The sequence below is a fragment of the Eptesicus fuscus genome, chromosome 17 (assembly GCF_027574615.1).
Source record: "Eptesicus fuscus isolate TK198812 chromosome 17, DD_ASM_mEF_20220401, whole genome shotgun sequence".
NCBI classification, from domain to species: domain Eukaryota; kingdom Metazoa; phylum Chordata; class Mammalia; order Chiroptera; family Vespertilionidae; genus Eptesicus; species Eptesicus fuscus.
In genome coordinates, this window is record NC_072489.1 from 61808626 (window position 1) to 61830400 (window position 21775).

A 21775-nucleotide genomic window follows, 5' to 3' on the forward strand; every position below is an offset into this window, starting at 1 on the left:
CCTGGTGCCCACAGTCACTGTTTCAGGGCTGGCCTGGGTTGTGGGCCACATTTTGTGCCATGGGATCTTGGCAGCGTTGGTTTTGATTTGGTGGACTGTCACTCCACGGAGGGGTTGGGGCCTGTGTCCCACTTGGGGGAAGCCGAGTATTGCTTTGTGGGCGGCAGGTCAGAGGGGCCGTTTCTCTGTGCGCGTCACAGCAGCTCCTGCGTTGAAAGTCTGCCCCCTGGTGGTCAGTGTTTGTCATGGTGACTGGTCAGATGGTCAGATACTTAGCATATTAGCCATATATATATATATATATATATATATATATACACACACACACACACACACACACACACACACACATATATATATATATATATATATATATATATAGAAAAATTCAAATTATTTTAAGCCAGTAAGTTGGTGGCAGTTTGCTACAGCACACATAGGAAACTTAATACAGCATGGCTTGTTTTTGAAGCCTGTCCCCACATTACAGGACATACCGTAGCAATGTGCGCCCCCCACTCTGAGTCATGTGATAATCAGAAGCACCCACTCATTTTCAACGCTGACTGGGGGGAAGGGAGCACCAGCCCACTGAGCACAGCTGCCCAGAGGATGAGCAAACCTTTCTTTCCTGCCTCAACCCCTCAAGCTTTCATCACTCCTGCCCTTCCCTCTCCGTCGATGCCAAGTCATCACAGTAAAAGGCTCCTAAAATATTTCAGAGGTGAGAGAAGGAGACTTGGCAGCAAAGCTGGGAGCAATGGGTGGGCATGCGGACAGATCATCCATTTGACTCGGACACATTCACTTCCTTTGTAGACATGTGTTTCTATGTGTATGTTCAACAAATACAAGGAAACCACTCACGGGGTTTGCACCAACTGGAGGTGGGGGCAGGCAAATCAAGAGGCCACGGGTTAACGGAGAGGGTGTTTGGGCCTCTTGACTGATGACATTCAATCCCCATCCGCCTTCCTTGGGGGCAGGGCTGGCTAACAGGCTCAGAATCCAGAAGGCAGAAGGGATTGCATTCTGGACCCGGAGAAACCAGAAAAGCAGAGCATGCTGGAGAAGCGCGTGCAGGGGCTGCTGGAAGCACTGACTCCGTGCAGTTTTCAGTTTGGCTTCCTCCCAGATCCACACACCGGAGACCAGTCGGCTTCGGTGGACTGAGGACCTCCTGCAAAGCCTCGTTTGATGATACTGCAGAGACCAGAGCCGTGATGTGGGAGGACAGGTGGCTTATCTCCATCTTAAGTTTCCAAGAAAAAGAGACTCACTGGTCATGCCATTGCTTCCCATGAGTCTAGAACAGGGCCCATCTTCCCGTGGAAAGGGCTTCCTGTAGGCAGTGCCTGCTTCCAGGCCCAGGAGAGGGGCAGGAATTCAAAGGCGTTCTTCCGCCTCCAGCGAACACCCTCCCCGTGCTCCTCTGAATTATTCATTATTGGAACTATGCCATCAGCAAACCAACCCACAGAAGTTTTAGAAAGTGGAATATAGATTAGCATCACCACTCCGGCTTTTACCTTAATTATTATTTTTCTTAAAATCCAAACATCACTACAATTAAAGATACAGAAAAACAAAATTGGATTATGTGTAATCACTGATATATATTTAATGTTTCAAGGGTGAAATTTGTTATTAAATGTTAAATACTTTTTCTGAGCTGCAAGAGAATTTTCAGCTATGTTATATTATTAATCTTCTTCCAGGGGAATACCATCAGCCTCGAGATGTGAACAGAATTTTCTTAAATATCAGAAGAGTCTTATTCTTATGTTTCCAGAAGGAGTCATTACCAAGTTCTCCTGGGAGGGATTGTGAGGTTGCTCTTACTGGGTCTTCATACCTCTCTCCATCATGCCCTCCGAGCGGGGTATGCATCGTATGCTCATGCACTCAGATACTGTTGCATTTCTTTGGGCCTTCATCTTTTCTGCCTTCAGCTTAATTTAGAATCATGAGGTTGGGAAAAGTCTACAAAAGAAAAAAATCTATGCTCCTCCTGGTTTCCCCCCATCCCACTGACCTGCCCTTTGAGCAAATGAATAAATGAGTGAGGGTGAGGCATAGCTGCCAGGTTATCCAAGCTCCACAATTTACGACTGTGTGACCTCAGGCAAATTGCTAAACCTCTCTGTGTCTCAGTTTCATTATCTGAAAAATGTGGGTTAATTATACTACCCACTTCATGGGGTTGCTGTGAGAACTGAATGCATGAATACATGAAAAGCACTTTTAACAGAGGTTGGGATGCAATGGATAGATGGACAGAGAGATGATATATAGATTTTTAAAAAATAGCTGAGAGAGCAGCATGCTTCAGAGATTAACCAGCCAATCACAATAAGGGCTAATTCAGACCTTGCAAGAGGCAGGCCTGGGCTTGTTGCTGTGGTATGAGCATCAACAGTGAGGCTGCTTGGTCCTTGCTCCCGCAGAGCCGCAGTGCAGTCCAGAGCACGGAGCCCCTGTGGAACTGACATGCTCAAATCATTGCCGTACTGACGTGGATTGAGCCGTGGGCTCAATTATCTGCGGACAAATGACAATCATAACAAATGATGGAGGCATTACACAATTCTGCAGACTAGCCTTGAAGCACTGCAATTGGGGGCATTCCAGAATAACTTACAGACAACTTTACAACGTTGTCAGTCATTTAAAAAGAAAAATTTACCTTCTCTATAGCAATCATTTTTCTTTGGTCGCAGGATTGAAATTCAATCCCAATGTGCTCAGGTTACACATTCCGAATGACATATTACCGTCCTCCCTGCAAACCCAGCACACCTGGTGCCCACGCGAGGCACGGCCTCCAGTGCTGCAGCATCTAAAGGGCAAAAGCACAGGCAGCCTTCACGAGGCTCCGGGGGTCAGGCTCAGATTAACTGGCACCTCCTTTCAGTTGTCCGTTCAGTGCTGCTCCAGCCAACCCCAGACCCACTCTCATAGGATAACCCTTCTGACCAGGCAGGATGAGGGCAGCAGGCCCCAGAAGCCGGCCTCATTTCCAAGCGGACGGGGATTCACCACCAAGAGAGAAGCTTGTTTGTACTTCTTTTCCTGAGCTCGTAGGGGCCACCCAGCAGTGCAGAGATTCCAGAGGGAATGGCTCCTGGTACCAGAGTAAATCGTCCTATTTCCTGCAAACAAACCTTCAAGGCATATTTGCAGCCTTGTTTCTGAGCAGAAGAGAAAGGCTTAATTTCAAAATTCAGTGTGATCACAAAGAAAGAAACCAACTTCCTGGGGCCTTTCACGCATGCGTAAGCACCACGCCAATCTCCCCGAGCCCAATGTTCCCAATGTCTGCTAATCACAGAAAGAGGGCTAGTTATGGAGCAGTTACTATACTGCAGATGTTTTTTAACTGAAATGTAACTATACAGAACATTGTGTAAACTCAAGGTGTACAGCAGGTTGACTTGCCACATGTATATATTACAATAAGATTGCCACTGTAGTGTCCGCTAACCCTCTATCTCCTCCCAGGACTATCATTTCTTTAGTGGGAGGGAATAAGATCCAGCCTCCTGGCAAGTTTGATGTTTAAAATGCCGTGCTGTCCCCTATATCACTGTACTGCACAGTGGGTGTCCGGGACTCACCTACTAGTTCATACCCTTAAAGGTCTCTCTCCTATTCCTCCACCCCAGCCCCTGGTAACCATGATTCCACTCTGTCTTTACAGTTGGATGTTTTTAGGTCCCACATATAAGTGATACCATGTTTTCCAGAATGGCCTGGGCTGGGGGTTACTAGGAAGTCTGCCTAATTTGGGGGCATACAATAGGAAGCTCCTAAGCCACGTTTCCCAACTGCTTCTTTGAGTAATAAAGCTGACATTTTCCTCTTCATCTGCCTGACTCAGAATTCATGTGGATAACTTTTTCCCCAGATATCTCACTTCTGGAATTTACCCTGAAAAGCCATCTCTACAAGTCAGAAACAGCATATGCACACATTATTCATGTTGTTTGAAATAGCGAAATACTGGAAATAGCCCAAATGCATACCCACAGAAGACTAGCTGCATAAACCTATGGTACTTAATATTACCAAGTGGAGTAATATTGCCCATCTTATTTAAAGAATGAGGATGATCTCTATAAAGTGATATGGAATAACTTCCAGGATGCATTGGTAAATAAAAATAAAAAAGCAAGGTTCAAAAGAACAATTTAGCTAAGAGGCACATAACCTACAACCGACGACAGCTGGTTCGGTTTCAGAGGGAATTATGTGACAAGGACTAGGAGAACCACAGGGCAGAACCTGTCTAATCGAGGCTGCCCTGAAATATCTGGGACTATGGCTGTGCTGCTTCCTGTGTCTATGCCACATCTGGCTAGACTAAGACCTCAAAAACAAGACAACCCGAAGCTTTGTTTATCTCCCCAAACACCCAGATCTTTCCCTTCTGACTTGCAGGCAACACTGTCAGGGTCTTCAGTGCAGATGGGGAAATCCACTGGTTTCCTTCCCCAAAGATGCAGCATGTTATAGCTATCGTGAAAGGGCCTCGCAGCACAGAAATGACACGATTTATCCTCGTCTCTGTACCAGCGAAGTAACTGCACACGGCGCAGGCTTGTGACTAAGAACTGGGCATCACGATGGAGAGCATGAGGCTGAGCAACACCTGCACTGGCAAAGAAAAGAGCCGCCGACCAGCCATTTCCTCCATCTCTAGTTCCGGGGAGTGGGGGGGGCGGGAGGGATGTTAAGAGTGACTGAAAAGAACACATTGGCAAGAAATGGAGATGTTTCTGCTTGGCAGGGGGGGGGAATGCCCACAGAGCTCTACTGGGCAAGACTTTGAAGTGTCATTCAATTACACTATTACACACTCTCCCCTCCCCCATGTAAAATGGTAGGGGTGGACACATGTCATCTAGCCCTTCCACTCATCAACAATTTCTCCCTCACATCCCATTTGAAGAAGCTTAAATTCCCATCCAGAGCTCTCTGAACAATACTGATGGGAAGGAGACCCTGCCAAGCACGCAGGATGGGATGCGGTGCACCATGACTGGACCAGATGGCTCGGCCAGAAGCCACCAATTCAACATGACAGCCCAGGATTAAACTGCTCCCTTTAAGTCCTCAGCAGTTCTGTGAGGCCCAATCCTTATTAGCTTCTCCAAAAACAATAAGAAACGTGTGTCTACATAAGTGTCAGCAAAGCACTTTTCAAAGAATATATGGATTCAAACAAGATTCAAACTAGAAGGGGACACATGCTCTACTCATTCCCAAACCTGGCTGCACAAAAGCATCAAGAGAAATTATTATCTGGGATCAGCTCACATGGTTATGGGGGCTGGGAAGTCCTGAGATCTGCCGTTGATGAGCTGAAAACTTGGGCGAGACAACGCTGTAAATTCTGGTCCAAGTCCAAAAGCAGATCAATGTCCTAACTCAACCACAATCAGGCAGAAGAGCCCGTTCTCCCTTACTCAGCCTTTTGTTCTTCTATCCAGGCCTGCGACTGATTGGGTGAGGCCCATCCACATTGGGGAGGGCGATCTGCTTAGTCAGCCCACTGATTTAAACACTAATCTCACCCAGAAATACCCTCACAGATGCACTCAAAATAATGTTTAACCAGATAACTAGGTATCCTACGGCCCAGTCAACTTGACACAAAATATAACCATCACTCCAGGCAAGAAGATAGGGAATAGCACTCAATGGAAGGAGTAACCTACTCCAAGGCCTCAAGGCCAGAAGAAGCATTTAAGGAGAAGAGTGGGAGACAGTGTGACTAGAGTCCCAGAGCGGCAGGCAGGGTGACCACAGATGAGGTTGGAGGGGCAAAGGCAGGTCTGGCAGGAGGTTTTAAGTCTACAGCCAGTCAGAGGGGTTGTGGGGGGGCGGGCGGGCGGTGACATGTTGACATGTAATCCAGCCCTTAGCATGGTGCCTGAAAAATGTCTCAATAAATGTTTGAGAAAGAATTAATAATCCATGAACAAACACAAAATCAATCTTGAATTCAAAGCCATGCAAGGCTGAATGATTTTAGTTTGAGAAAGATCAATTCTCAAAAACAAATAATACAGGAATATATTCATCTATTCATTCAACCAATATTTTTAAGGCCACAGCTTCAGACAAGATATCGCAGTGACCTACAAAGAGCTCTCAGAATCCCATCAACGGCAGCATGGGGACATTCTTCTGAAATAAGCAATTCCATCCATTTCATTTCCCTTTTCTTAGTTACATTCAAGCAAACTGAATTTTAATATTTTATTAATAAAAAGAAAATATACTATAATCCCATCTTTCTAAACCATCTATCTGTCACTTTGTTTGTACATATGATATCCATCAAATATGAATGAAAATTGGTTGTTTCAGGTTGATGGGATTTTTAATGATTTGGTTTTTTTTTTCTATTTTCTGATTTTTAAACTATGAGTTCATGTAACTTTTACAAAACAAAGTCACATTAGTTTTAAAGTACTAAAGAAAAAGGTATTAGGTTTGATCCTATGTAATGCAGCCATATAAACCCATGACTCTCATGGAAACAGAGGAAGAAATTTCAGTCTGGACTGGTAGATGACTAGATCCAAGTCCCAGAGTTAGAACAGTTCAGAGTCCCTGTAAGGAACATTGCCTGTTCCTAAAAGCAGCCACCTGGAAATGCACCACTGAGAGGTAGACACTCCCCTCCCTTCTCCTTCTCCCTATGGTTCCCACAATCCCAGATCTCACACAGGAATGCACACCACACGCCCACCCCACCCCTCAGTGGCAAGTGCCACATTCTTAGGCTCTTTCTGCTCAGGGGACATGATCTAATCCAGGCTTGATCTGAACTGGTAACCATCAGTCACTTCCTGTAGTCCATAGGACACTGCCAACCAGTGTGGGGATGAACAGGCCACCACTGCTAACTTTCGATTATGATTCTCTTCTTTACCAAATAACTGAAGGGAGGTGCCTTTGACAGAAGGGAGGGCGGGGAGAAGGGGCAAGGGACCCCACTGAAGACTCAGCCAAAGGAAATCCCTGAGGGAGTCCATGTCTGTGGGGGGAGTGTGAAGCGTAGCCGCTCAGGGGTTTGTCATGTGGATAGAATGTGCAATTCGAGAGCAGAGGAAGCCTCTTCCTAGAGAAGGAGCAACTGAGGGCCTTTTAGCAGGTTAATATGCCAATGGAGGTAAATGGCATCATTAACTCCTCATAGTGGACTCTAATTTTGCTCATCGGGTGAAATGGCAAGAATAACCTGGCCATGTTTTCAGAGGGGTAATATCCAAGAATAAGTCCACAATGCCATGTTTATTGGGAAGTGAAATTATTTGTTAGATTAATAAATATCTCAGCATGTGGATATTCCAACAATAATTTTTAATAAGAGTGAGAATCATAGCAAGCTTATTAACGTTAATTAAATCAAGTATGATGCAGTAGGAATTCCCATTTGTCCTTCTCATAACTATGAGAGCGTGTGCTGAGGATGGGCTGAAGAGAAAGATGCTGCTTCCAGGTGAACAGGTGAGAAAGCCACCCAGGAATATCCTGAAGTTCATGCTTCCTACCATGGTTTTAATTACCTTGGCCCAGTTCCCATTGGAAGGTGAAGAAAATCCATAATGTGTTAGAGTACTTTAATTTCTTCTCAAATCAGGACGCAATCTGTCACTGCCAGATAAGAAGTGAAAAGGTCATCTTCTCACTTTGAAATTCTGAATCATTTATAGCTAATTTGTCCTGCTAATTATTGCCCTTCACTTCTGTAATTATTATGAATTACTGTCCTCCTGCTATTAGCAATGAGTAAGGCAGGGACAACCAACCATGGCTCTCCTTCCAATTGGTCAGCCTGGCAATGGAGCCGCTCCGATGTGGCTGGTGGAGAGGGACTGTCTATGTCACTCAGCTTCTGCTGGGTTGGTTAACAGCTGAAACAGCATTTGCATTCCCATCTGGAACTCCGCTTTGGTAATGTTTGTATGTGCCTCTCCTTTTGGCTGAGCAGCAGCAACAATGAAGTGAAGAACATTCCACTGCTATTCGAGTGTTTCTGGGTTCTCAGTTACACCTCAAACAACTGTAGCTCCATCACTCTCCAAAACCTTCTGGAAGTCATGCAGCCAGAGAGCTCAGGAGAAATCTTGGCCAAAAGCTGAGGACTAATTAGATGACATCTTAGGGGTATTTTTAATGTTATGATTCTTAATATTTCTGTAAACTTAGCATGTTATTCCTTCCTTTAAGGCATTTCTGGTGACATTATACAGACCTTGGACATACAATTGTGTTGGATGAATGTAAAGGAAACCAGAGAGGTGTTCCTGACCCAGATTTCTCCCAAGCAGTAGCTGGAAGGTCCATATTTACTTCTTTAAATCCACGGGCTCTTTAGTTCTTAAGAATGCCCTATTTATAGGCAGATTTTCCCAGGAAGCCCAGTCAAACATTTATCGACTACCACCTCACCGGGCCTCTAGCTTGGATGGGGCTCTGGTGAGAGTCACCCCTGAAAAATGGGAGAAGTTGAGAGCAAATTTCCATGCTCTGTAATTTTGCCAGGGTTAACCCTTCTCAAAACATTTGAGGAAGTTACTATAATGTCTTCTATTGGTATACTTTCTATAATATACAAATTCATTGATTTTACTCAAATGTATTGAATTGGCTACTACTAGGCGTAAGTAAAAAGAATACTTTGGTGTAAACATGCCAGGTGGAAGTTTGAAAGTGTAGAATTTGATAAGTACAGTTCGGGGTACCTTACAAGGGATGGGCTGAAGGTTAACTTTGTATACGATCCACGTACTATGGGTAGAAGTGATGGCATCAGAGAATAGAATGTCTGTCTTTCAGCATTAGTCATTACCATCTGTCAGCTGCAGAGGGTCCTGGGGCATGTGGAGTAAGTGTAGGGTTTGGAATAATAAACACAATAGCTACCACTTATTGTGCTATTGCTTCCAAGCTGTTGCTGTGCCCAGTTCCTTACAAGCATTCTCTCATCCCTCATCTGATGGAGGTGCCGTCATTACTCCATCGTACAGCCAGAGAGTCAAGTCCATTCCACATTCCACATGGTCACAGCTAGGAAATGGCAGTCACTGGACTCAAGGTTTTTTCCTAAAAAACAACTTTAAATTGTTACATTTCTGTATTTCTGCTCTTATTTTTGTCTTGGTTGTTAAATAAGTTCTTTTTCTAGCTTCTCAAGATGAAACTTTGATCACTGCTTTTAAGTCTCTTTTTATTCTGGTATAAGCACTTAAAGCACTAGCTTTTCCCTCTGAGCCAGCTTTAGATGCACTCCACACATTTTTATATTTTGTATTTTTATTATTATGCAGTTGAAATATTTTCTAATTCCCTTGTGCCTTCTTTAACCCATAGATTATATAGGAGTATGTTATTTAATTTTTAAATATCTGGAGTTTCAGTGTTTTGCAATTTATTGAAGCTCACTTTATGGCCTAGCATATAGTCTATCCTGGTGCATACATTCTGTGTGCACTTGTAAAGAATGTGTATTTTGATGTTTTTTGGGTCTAGCATTCCGTAAATATTGTCACATTGGTTTATAGTATTCTTCCGATATCCCTCCTTAACGAATTTTTTAAAAAAATATATTTCATTGATTTTTTTACAGAGAGGAAGGGAGAGAGAGTTAGAAACATGGATGAGAGAAACATTGATCAGCTGCCTCCTGCACACTCCCTACTGGGGATGTGCCTGAAACCAAGGTACATGCCCTTGTCCGGAATCGAACCTGAGACCATTCAGTCCGCAGGCCAATGCTCTATTCACTGAGCCAAACCAGTTAGGTCTCATTAATGAATTTTTGTTTACTTGTTTTATCAATTACTGAGACATGGATGGCAAATCTCCAATAATAAATGTAGATTTATCTTTTCTCTTTTTAGTTCTGTCAGTTTTTGCCTCGTATATTCTGAAACTGTTACTGGGCGCATAAATATTTAGAACTGTAGGTCTTCCTCATGAAATAATTATTTTATCATTATGAAATATCTCTATGTCCTACAATATTTAATTTATTAGCAGTTAAATTACTTGATAATTACCTTGAGCTAGTGTGGCTCAGTTGGTGGGACATCATCCTTTACCCCAAAAGATTGTTGGTTTAATTCCCGATCAGGGCACAAGCTTGGGTTGCAGGCTCGTCCCCGGTCAGGGCGTGCAGGAGGCAGCCAATCGATGCTTTTCTCTCACATCCACATTCCTCTCTCTCTCTCTCTCTCTGCCTCTTCCTTCCTCTCTCTCTAAATAAATTAAAACTTTTTTTTAAAAGGGCAGCATCGAGATAGGGAATGTTTGGATAATTTTTATAAATGAAAATAACAACTCAAGGTGACTGTCTATCGTACTTTGTATGGAGTTGAATGTGTACTCAGCACAAATCAATGTGAAGATGCTGGTGATTGATTCAGAAAAGCATGCCATCTTTCTTCCGTTATCCTTGGGGTCCTCGCTCACCATTCGTACTTGGGTGTTATTATAACTTGGTTTTATTTTGAGATAACTCCTAAATGCTGAACTTCTTTAGAAATAACAATCACACTGCCCTAAAACCTAAAACTGGTGCAGGAAGGCTTCTGAGCAGACACTGAGGGATTACATCCATTTGTGCTTATAAGCACTTGACATTCTGCATTAGTGAGCGGGCAGCAGGAGGAACTCCTTCTCAGCCAGTTTGTCTTCTGTTTGCATCTTTTATTTATTTTCACTACTTTCTTCTGGATACTTTCCACATATCTCTTCAACATTCTGCTCCAAACTTTTTTGGTATTCCACTGATAATCGTCTGAATTTAATTAGAATTCAAGAGAAACATATACTCCACATTCAGAGGGGAAAATAAGAACTGAGCTCGCTTTGGCAGCACATACTTAAAAAAATGATCAGTTTCTTAGGATGCGATTGGCTCTTAAGCAAAATACTGATTTGTTTCCCCAAAAGTGTGAAGGTAAACAAGTCACTCAACCCCTTTAAATGGATAGCTCAGCTTGCCACTAAGCAGGCTCTGCATGCGGAGTGTGAGATAAGAGGACCTGGAGCGGGAAATCTTGAGATGTGTGGCTGATTCTAATCCAGTGGAGTGGAGAGAGGCTATTTATCCTCACACTGAAGTAGGGACACAGTGAATGCAGGACTGTTTAGAGCCCTTGAACAGTTTATGAGTTTTCCTTTACCGGGAGGTAAGGCTGATGCTTAAAATTACTGAGGTATATCCTACCCGATTACAGAAACCAAAAGTGAGAAACTCCGATCAACTGCACTTGGAGGAAGAGCTGACAATTAGACTGTCAGGCCAGGCAAACGACAGACTCAAACTTCATCAATCAAAAACATAATATTTATATCAACAAAATTTGAGAGACCATTGTCATGCCTAAAACATCTGTGTATATAATATCTCTCTCAGCATACAGAACCAACCTGATAGATTCCCCTTCTTAGACAGCTAATGAGTATTTTTTTTAAATAGAGAGCACGGTCAGCTTTAATTTAAACAGTTATAAAATGGAAAGGAGAACTGGGTGCACACATAAGCCAGCAGTTGTATATGTTAAGAGGGTCCTGCTCCTCCGCCGGCTCCGTGTGTGCAGGGCCTGGCGGCTTCCCGCTGCCACAGCACTAAGGAAGCAACCATGCCCTGCTCTCAGTGCTCTGTTTGCTGGTGGGACAGGCCAGACACTCCAGCAGCGGGGCTGAGGGGACTGGGGCTGAGGGGACTGGGCGCCGCCATCTTGTGGGTCTGGGGGCCGCCATTTTATATATATATATATATATTTTTTTTTATTTTATTTTTTATTTTATTTTTTTCAGGAGAAGCAGAACCAACAGGGTATGTGTATTTATTTATGATGGGAGTTGGCTCACGAGATCACAGTGGCTGAGGAGTCATATGAGCTGCTGGGGCTGCCAATCCCAGTCTGGGGGCAGGAGAACATGAGAAGAGATATCCCAGCTCAACAGTGAGGAGGAAAAAGAAAATGTCAAATTACTCCAAATTACTCCTTCCTCCGCCTTTCTGTTCTCTCAGGCGATCCTGGATTGGATGCACCGACGGGGAGGGCAGTTTACTTTTCTTGAGCCCACGGTTTTAGAGCTGATCTCATCTGGAAATACCCTCACAGACCCATCCAGAGATAATGCTTAATCTGGGACTTGCAGGGCCAGTCACACTGACATGTACAATTCATTTTGATGGTCTCAAGTAGTGTTTTGATTTCATTTATTTTTTAAAATAAACTTTTTAAATAAATTATTTTTAAAATAAAAAATTTTAAACGTTTCTTTCCTAAGCCACAGCCAGCCTCTTACTGCTGAATGTGCACTGGGTGGTGCCCGGTCAGCCCTGGCTGGCTCTTTCAGGAGGGTCCTCGTAAGACTCTTCACCCGGCTAAAAACTGTTTCCAGGCTGTGTGCACCTGGCCTGGGGAAGTCAAGTACTGACTAGTTACCCAGTTAACTAGGTCACTGTGCACAGGCATGTGGACACTAACATGGCGATGAGGAAGGGAGGGGCGGGTCGGGTCTAAGGGTTCCTGGGGTGGCAGTGACACAGGGAGGAGGCGGAGCTGTGAAGACTCTCAGTGTGAGGTCACCTGAAGTCTCCACAGCTCCTCACCTCAGCAGGTTTATTTGCCTGCAGATCTAGGTCAGCTAGTCCCTAGTCAGTCAGGGCTCCTAGAGGCTGTGACTCAGACCTGTTCTCTGAGCCTGGCTCTGGAGCCGGTGGGGAGCGGTGCCCCCCTCCTTCATCATCTGCCTACCTACTTGCTGACCTATCCATGGAGCCCAAGCAATCCATTTCTCCTATTTTCTGGTTCCCTATTTCCGCCTTCCAGGCAACCCCAAGACCCCAGTGCAGATCATGGAACTGGTGAGCAGTTACGTGAGGGCATGACACCTGCTGGCCGGTGTCCTTTCAAAGCCCTCCCACTATCCCCAAGGCAAGTGTCTGAAACATTCTTGTCTCCTTCCTAACTGGACCCAGTTCCTTCTCTATCCCCAGAACTTAGTTCTGAACAGAGTGAGACACGCCAAGCAAAGTGTGACTTACAACAGAGCAGGGTCACCCTCAGTTCCTGGAGAAAAGACAGTGAGTACCTGTCCTGCCTGGAGTGAAGCAGGTGCAGGGAAACCTGCCCGCTCAAAGCCTAGTGCTCACACTTACTAACAGCGTGTGCTGCCCTTCGCAACAGACAGTCCAATGGCAAGAGAAAATGGTAAACAGAGCATTAGTGCACCTCATTACAGTGTGCAGCTCGGTTATAATGGATGATGATGACAGGGCAGCCGCCACCGCTAAGTGCTAATGCGCGACTGAACTGGAGAGCCTCAGCTGTCTCCATGATGTTCCGGGTACAATCGGAAATAGATTAGGTTCTCCCTGACTGTGTTCAGACTCCATGCTAAGAACACTTTGTTGAGATATTTGGGACTTTACCCCTGGAATGGTATGAATAACAGTTTGGTTTGATGATGTGTTAATATAGAAAATGTGCATGTATGTAAGTTTTGACAGTTTTCGGAGGGAAAAGTGCTATGGGGACTTAGCAAGTTCCTACACACCATTCTTTGGCGTAATAGTTGTTGTTGACAATATTACAGATATCTCCCATTTTCTCCCTTTTTGCCCCCCTCTACCCAACCTCCACCCCACCCCAGGGCTTCCCCATGCTATTGTCTGTGTCCATGGGTTAAATTTTGTTGGAGGTTTTTAGTGATTAGAAGATTAGATCTGATTAGACTAATTATCAAAAAAGATTATACTATAGGGTAGAGGTTAAGATGAAGAGTAGAGGAATCTGAATTATTAGGGCCTCTCAGCCCTACCATGCTGGGTATGTGACTTTAAGCCTTGGCTTCCTCTTCTGTAATGTTCGGTTAATAACAGAAACTTCTTCCGCTGCTGGCATGGTGATTAAGTGAGACAGTGCACCATTCCCACAATGACTGAAACGGCCAGATGAGGTATAACCTCCAGACCTGTGTTATTCTGGTCAGTCTAAACATTACTCCAGGAAAATAAATCAGAAACTTCTGCATTGAACATTTAAATCTGGGGGACTCTGCAAACAATGTTAATGTCTCAAATAAAGTCCAATTCAGTTCAAGGTGTTAACATTTATATTCAATGAGTTCTTCAGACTGTAGACTCGGCTGTTTCTGATCACATTTACATTCCCAGCACCTAGCACGTGTTAGCAGAGTCAGCCCAGTGTGCTTGAGGGGGGGGGGGGGTCCCCAGACTCAGCAGGGAAAGGTAGGAGAAAACACGTCTCTCTGCCTCGTTTGCCTTCTTCCTAATCGTCCTTCACTCTCTTGCAGAGGTTTCTCTGCAAACACAGGTCTACACCTCACTCGGACTGCAGCACGAAGAGGGAGGCTCTCTTTTCACTAGGAGCACCAGCCGTTTGATGATCTCAGTCTAGAACTGCCGGGGCTCAGCCCCTGGGTGGAGCTGGAGGTAGAGGACCAAGGACATCAGCCAGGGTCCCTGCAGGAAATCGACGGGCAACTTGAGAAGAACATAATGAATGGGTTATTTGCGAAGCTGTAGTAAGGACTTAGGGAAGCCAGGAGAGAGAATACAGTGCCCAGGCTGCGGTCACCATTCCTCAGCCTGAAGGGGCAGGGGGGCAGTTCCTGGAACCAGGGGCACCTTTGGACAGAAGTGGTGACACCGGATGGGGAAGGAGCTGGGGAATAACCCTTCTCTCTGATGCTCATGGAAGCCAGGGTGCCGGGGAGCTGACGACACAGGCCGACTGGTTGGTCTCCCAGGGCCCAGGACTGGGCAGAGACGGGGTAGGTTGGGTTTGGGGAGCCAACGTGAGATTCCCTGCATCTTATGTAGGTCAGAGGGCGTTGCCTTACTTGAACCCTTGGAGTGGGCTCCTCCCACGGAGGAGGGGTCAGAAGCGCATGCTGGGCAACAGAGACGGTGGGAGCCTCTCCTCCCCATACTGAGGAGACCCTGGAGGCCATGTCTCAGGACTTCAAGTCCAATGTTCTTTTACTACAGTTTCCTGAGGTTAAAACTTGTCCCGTGACCACAGATGTCATATTTTATCAGAGACTCTTCCAAACGGACACCTGAAACTTTGCTGGTTTTGAGATGGTTATAAATAATTTAGCTTCTTTAATTTGGCCATTTCTTATAAATCTCACGATACATTTTCAGCTATTTTTCGCAACTTCCACTTCCTATAGGTAAATTATACTACTTTGTATTTTAAAAATTACCTAATGGATACTATGGTTCTTAGGTCAATCTTAGAGGGACTTCTGGTATAATTTTATAGGCCTGACGCTGGACTTAAGTGTTTGGGTCCTTGTGTGCTCTCTTCTTTGGAGTTCTCAGGTCACACTGGCTGGGTTTTGATAATGTCCATTCACTCGGTCGGTTTCATCTTGTACAGAGAGAATTAATCCGCTGAGTTTCCTAGACATTAGCAATATGTAAAAATCCCATAATGAAGTATGTTATCATCTCTCTTTGAATATGAGTAATGAGGCAGGACAATTTCTTTCTAAAGCAATAATCAAGAAAGAGAGCCCTGCATTCCATTCATTATGTGAGTCCATAGAAAGACCAAAGGAAAAATAAATTTTTTTCATCCATTTCAAGCCTAAAATGAGAGGTTCTTGCTACTTGAACTTAATTGCTATCACAAAGAAACGTAAGTTGCTGTGATCAGATATTTCACAGAATACAAAGTCTGAATCCTTGACATTTTGGAAAGTAATATGATTATCTTTGACCCAACATGAACTGATATTCTCTCACAGTGAATTTTTTTATTTTTTTAAATATCGGAAATGAACACAAACTCAAACCTCAGGAAATTTAAATGAAGGTATGTAGTAGATTAGAACTTAGGTCCTGCCCTTTCCCAGTGTTCACACTTATAACGAGTAATGAATGTCATTAACCTCAGGACTTGGCTAATCACATCAGCACTTTCTTAATATAAAAAATTGAAACTTCAGTCGTGATAGCCTGTTATCAGTCAGCACGGCGGGCCAAGGGGATCCCAGACTCAGCAGGGAAAGCCTCACAAGGTCACCGGTAACCCTGGGAACGCAGCACGTGTGTGGGTTGGAGTACGGGTCCGGTCCTGTCCCCTCCAAGTCTGTGCTTCAGGGAAATTGCTTCTGCATTTTGGGGTCCTCTTCTGACTCTGTCTACCCTCGTTTCTAATGTCAGACTTTCATTTGTTTTTCATCATTTGTGAGCTTTATAAAAATTATGAAATATTTTAATCATGCAGAAAATTTCAGAAAATACCATGCTGTGCCTATACAAGTTTCTCCGATGTCATTTGACCATGGCTGCTTCAGATTTTTAACACTTTTTGTATGTTTCTTTTTTTTAATTGTTTAAAGTATTACATATAATAGTACCTGTATCTCCTGCCCCCTCCTCCCCCAACTGACCTTCCCCCAGCTTTTAACACTTTTTAAAGAGAGAAAAACCTCACTGTATTCCTGGAGGGTTGTCTGCAGAGGGAGCAGGGCAGTGCCTCCCTCCCCAACCCCCTTGTGAGGGACCTTTCTCCTGCTCTGCCTGTTATTATTGTCATTTCTTGGGCTCAGCCAGCGCTGGATGCGATTTGCTGATCCCTCATTATTAGTGACATTGAGCATCATTTCACATATTTTTTGGCAATTCAGGCTTCCCTTTTTTTCTAAGGAATCCTTTATTCTTACATGTGATAGGTGCTGTTGGTCCTTTGTCAGTGAAATAAGTTGCAAACATCTCCAACTTGCATTCTTTTTTTTTTAAATTAATCTTCACCTGATATGTTATTATTGATTTTTAGAGAGAGAGGAAGGTAGAGAAAGAGAGAAAAAAAAATCAATGTGAGAGACAAACATCGATTGCTTGTCTCCTGCATGCACCCAACCGGGGATTGAACCTGCAACCTGGGCATGTGCCCTGACCGAGAATTGAACCAGAAATTGCACAGGAAGATGCTCAACCCACTGAGCAACACCATCCAGGACTTCAGCTTGCATTCTGACTTTCTTGACTATATTCTTTTTATAAAGACCGCAAGTGTTAAAGTATATAACTACATCTTTCATTTCCTGGTTTATGGTCTCTGCCCCTTTAAGTGCAGGCTGCTGTGAGTGGGACGGTCTCGCTCCTGTCCTGGCCTGTCCCCCGCAGCAGGAGCTAGGACAGGCCAACATGGTTTGAAGCAAAGGACACCAGGCGACGGGGGTGTGCACTTTGCTGTAGCCCACAGCACTCTGAGGGGGGAAGGGGCTGCCCCTCCTCCACTGCCCCTGTCCCACACCTCTCGTGTCCTCAATGCCGGAGCTGAAGTTCAGACCCACATGTGACTCACCCAGACCCCAAGCAATGACCAGTAACTTAACTTTTAGCTAGAAGAGCTCAGGACAGTGATCTGCATATTTAAAAAATGTACATCATTGGGGTCTGCATGTAGTCTGTACTTTAATAAACACAACACATTTCTTGGGAAAAGCTACTTAACAATAAGAACTGAAGAAACTATTTCATGACAAAAGTCATAGCCACCCAACCCCCACTATGTAGCCCAAATATTTCACTGGTACACTGTATATTTTAGGATTTGGAAATACAAAAAAGGAATGAAGCATTATTTTACTGGGGATATTTTCAGTAGGTAAAGTTAAGAGAGTTTGTAGCTTAGAAAATTAATGCATACACAGTATGTGGTATAGCTCAGTAAATACGGGAGGGCTTGGAGTTGATTTCTATCTAAAGATACCTAGTAAAGGTCAACACTTCACATTAAATTGATGTTAGAGGCTGCAATCAAGGAAAACTCCTAGGGCAGTTGGCTTAAAAAAGAGTTTTCATGTAACTAAGCTATGTTTCTTTCCTCTTGAATTGTCTGAAAACATCAAACTATTTCTTCTTTGGAGACTGAGTCATCTTTTCATCAGGAGAACAAAGTGGTCAGACAGGGACCAACCTAAGGCATAAACTCAAAAAGGGCACCCATTGAGCTCACTCGGCTCAATAACGCTCGAATGACCTCTATTAAAGAGAAGTTGAAGGATGAAAGAATAATTATTTACTGCCTTTGAGAAACTGTTGAAAGTCTTTCCAATGTCAATCAAACGCCTACAATATACATCATTGTTCATCACCAGCAAACCTTATAACGGGAACCTCCTTGGGTATATGAATATGTACCAGAAAGTCTAACAGATCAGTGGCTGATTTGTATAAGGTGGCAGGTACATCTTTCCTTAGATCGTATTTGTGTTCTACAAGTTAATGAATTAGTGTCAGTTTTCTATGTTCAGATTTGGAGTTGGGGTGCCAGTAAATTCTGTTTCTGCAGCAACCTGATAGGACAACAGTGCTCCTTTATGTTTGTGCACAAATATCACTGGTCACCACTGGCTGGGCACCAGGCACTGTGTTGGAACTTTATAAGCATTTTCTCTGAGGGACACGGAACATATTTCACATAGGAGGTCACTGAAGCTCGGAGAAGTCAGGTAAGGCCCCAAGTTAAGAAGTGAGGCCTTCCGGGTGAGGCCGTGCGCCCCTGGATCTGGGTGAGGCTGAGTCCCGGGTCCGGGTGAGGCCGTGTGCCTCTGGATCTGGGTGAGGCTGGGTCCCGGGTCCGGGTGAGGCCACGCGCCCCTGGGTCTGGGTGAAGCTGGATCCCGGGTCCGGGTGAGGCCATGCGCCCCTGGATCCGGGAGAGGTTGGGTCCCGGGTCTGGGTGAGGCTGCGCCCCTGGATCTGGGTGAGGCTGGGTCCCGGGTCCGGGTGAGGCCATGCGCTCCTGGATCCAGGTGAGGCTGGGTCCTGGGTCCAGGTGAGGCCACATGCCTCTGGGTCCGGGAGAGGCCACGCGCCTCTGGGTCCAGGTGAGGCCACGCGCCCCTGGGTCCAGGTGAGGCCACACGCCCCTGGGTCCGGGTGAAGCTGGATCCCGGGTCCGGGTGAGGCCGTGCACCCCTGGATCTGGGTGAGGCTGGGTCCTGGGTCCAGGTGAGGCCGCGCCCCTGGGTCCAGGAGAGGCCACACGCCCCTGGGTCCCGGTGAGGCCACGTGCCTCTGGGTCCGGGTGAGGCTGGATCCCGGGACCGGGTGAGGCCACACACCCCTGAGTCCGGGTGAAGCCGCGCCCTGGGTCTGGGCGAGACCAAACCAGAAGGAGTCGGACCTGCATTACCACCATTGGTCCACCACCCAGAGCTGAAAAGTCAGTGCCGACATGTACACATAAGGAACTGGTGGACATTGAAATTGGGTCTCAAAAGAACTGTTGGTCCAGAAAGAAACCCACTACAGACTGATTCATTTGCCTGTCAGCATAACTATTATTGCTCGTCTCACATTCGGTTCTTATAAGTATATTTCTAGTAACACATGATCTCACTCATTTAGGGGAAATGATGAACAACATAGACTGATGAACAAGAACACACCCAGAAACAAGGAGGCATCGATCAGACTGTCGGGCCTCAGAGGGAGGGTAGGGGAGGGTGGGGGTAGCGGGGAGAGATCAACCAAAGGACTTGTGTGCATGCATACAAGCCTAACCAATGGTTAAGGACAACAGGGGTGTGGGGTGTGGGATGGGAATGGGGGGATGAGGACAAATATGTGACACCTTAATCAATAAAGAAATAAAATAAAAATAAAAAAGAAGTGAGGCCTTTAGGATATGGAAGCAACCTAAGTGTCCATCTAGCCATCATGGGTAAAAAAGATGTGGTACATATACACAATGATGTGTTGCTCAGCCCCCTAAAATAATGAAATATTACCATTTCTGACAACATGGATGGACCTATAGGGTATTATGCTAAATGAAATGTCAGAGAAAGAGAAAAACTATAAGATTTCACTTATATGTGGAATCTAAAAAACAAAATAAACAAACAAAAGAGAAGCAGACTCATAGATATAGAGAACAAACCGGCGGGTGCCAGTTGAGAGGGGGGTTGGGGGCTGAGTTACAAAGGTGAAGGGGTTAAGAAGTACAAATTGGCTCTGTCCTCCTGTCCCATCTCGCTCCTCCAGCCACACTGGCCCTATTTCAGTCCCTATGCTAGGGCCTCAGGGGAAGAGACAAAAACCAGCAGAGGGGAGAGAAAAAGCCAGGCTCTGGGGATAACTCTTTCATGTACAGCTTTCGTGCAAACCCAGTGAATTTTATACCTGTGGAGATTGGAATTATAAATTGATTGGCAAGATTTTTAGGAAAGTCTTTCTGAAACTTCGGAGGCCAAGGAGAAAAATATATCTTTAAGAGGCATTTGGGTTTTTGAAGTATGAATATACAGTGATCATAATTATGAAATTCAAGCATATAAGTTGTTAAGATGGCTTTTGAATGATATATACTTTCTGTTGTTCCAGAAGCTCCCAACTGAGGTCTTTTGTACTAAAAGCTGCACTGCTGTTTCTTTCTGTGCATCTGTGTTTCTTCTTGAAATAGAGTGACTCATCTGCCATATGCCCGGTGCTCGTAGGTCACTGTGTCCCTTGAAGCAATGATTTGGAACAATCTCCATGTTGTCCTTCAGGCTGAACTTCTGGAGGACAATGGGGATTGGAGAGGTCTTGATCTTGGCTACGAGACGGTTTCTAAGGGCCCTGTCTAGGACTATAGGCCAGTGTGCTGGCTGCAGCTGCCTGCACATTTGTGCAGTGTATCTGGTAAGGTTAGAAGGTGGGCAGTGAGGACTAGCTGTCAGCAGTGTGTAGACAGCCTCCTGGGAGCACCGTCTCCAGGAATGTTCCATCGGTAATACTGTACCTGATGCTGAGCCCAAAGGGCCCACTTACTTATTTGCTAAGATCGTTAGTGAAGTATCACATACCTACAGATAAGCACACACATTCTAGGTGACAGCTCAAGCTTTTCCTAAGTGTGCTCACCTCAAGCACAAGAACGTGACCATCACCTAGAGATGCTTTTGGTCTCTTCCAGTCACTGTCCCCCAAGGGTAACTGTCTCCTTATTTCTGAGAGTGGAAATTAGAAGAGTGTGGCCTGTGTCTAGTGCATTATGTAAGTGGAATAATGCCCTACACACTCTTGGTGGCCTGGCCTTCCTTGTCAATGTTACGCCTGGGAGAGTCACTCAGCTGCTGTAGTTGCTCATTCTCATTGCAGGTGGTAGCCCACTGGTGAATGTACCACAGTTGATCTGTTCTTCTATTGTTGATGCAGTCAATTTTTAAAATTTATTATTGATGGCTAGGTACTTTTCATTCTACTTTTTGGGTAGTTTCCAGTTTAAAGATATTACAAAGATATTTGAACATTCTTGCACAGGCCTTTTGGTGAACACCTGTACACATTTCTGTTGGGTCTATGCCCAGGTGTGAATTTGCTGCCATAGTGAGTAACTATGGTCACCTTTGTAGACGCCTGGGCCTACAGTCCATGGAGCAATAATGAGACCCCTCAGCAGCTCTAGTGTAAAGGGAGTGAAGAAAAAAAAAAAAAAAGGCCTGAAGAACTAATTGAATGCTTTCCTCCCCCTTTCTTGTTACAGAGCTTTCCATCCCTTTGGCTAATAATTTCTGAGCACTTATCATGTGCCAGAGTGTGGGTGTGCTGTAATCTTGTTCAGTCTTCACCATAACCGTGACTCTGGCACTATTTCCAGTCTCCACTTTATGGAGGAGAGAGCCGAGGCTGCTAATGACAGAGCCAGAGCCAGTTTGACTATCAACTCTCATGTATACAAGATTGTCCCTCGTTCCATTTATGCTC

The 21775-nt window shown here is 44.9% G+C and overlaps 1 long non-coding RNA gene across 2 annotated transcripts; it reads left to right on the forward strand.

Moving 5' to 3' along the window:
* The first annotated feature begins 7147 nt into the window (after positions 1 to 7147).
* Positions 7148 to 12187, forward strand: LOC129151985 (uncharacterized). Of its 2 annotated transcripts, XR_008558693.1 has the most exons (4): positions 7148 to 7165; positions 7435 to 7521; positions 11842 to 11860; positions 12059 to 12187. It is a non-coding gene; the product is annotated as an uncharacterized LOC129151985 (long non-coding RNA). The 2 variants fall into 2 exon arrangements; XR_008558692.1 differs by having other exon boundaries at positions 11842 to 12187.
* The last annotated feature ends 9588 nt before the right edge of the window (positions 12188 to 21775 follow it).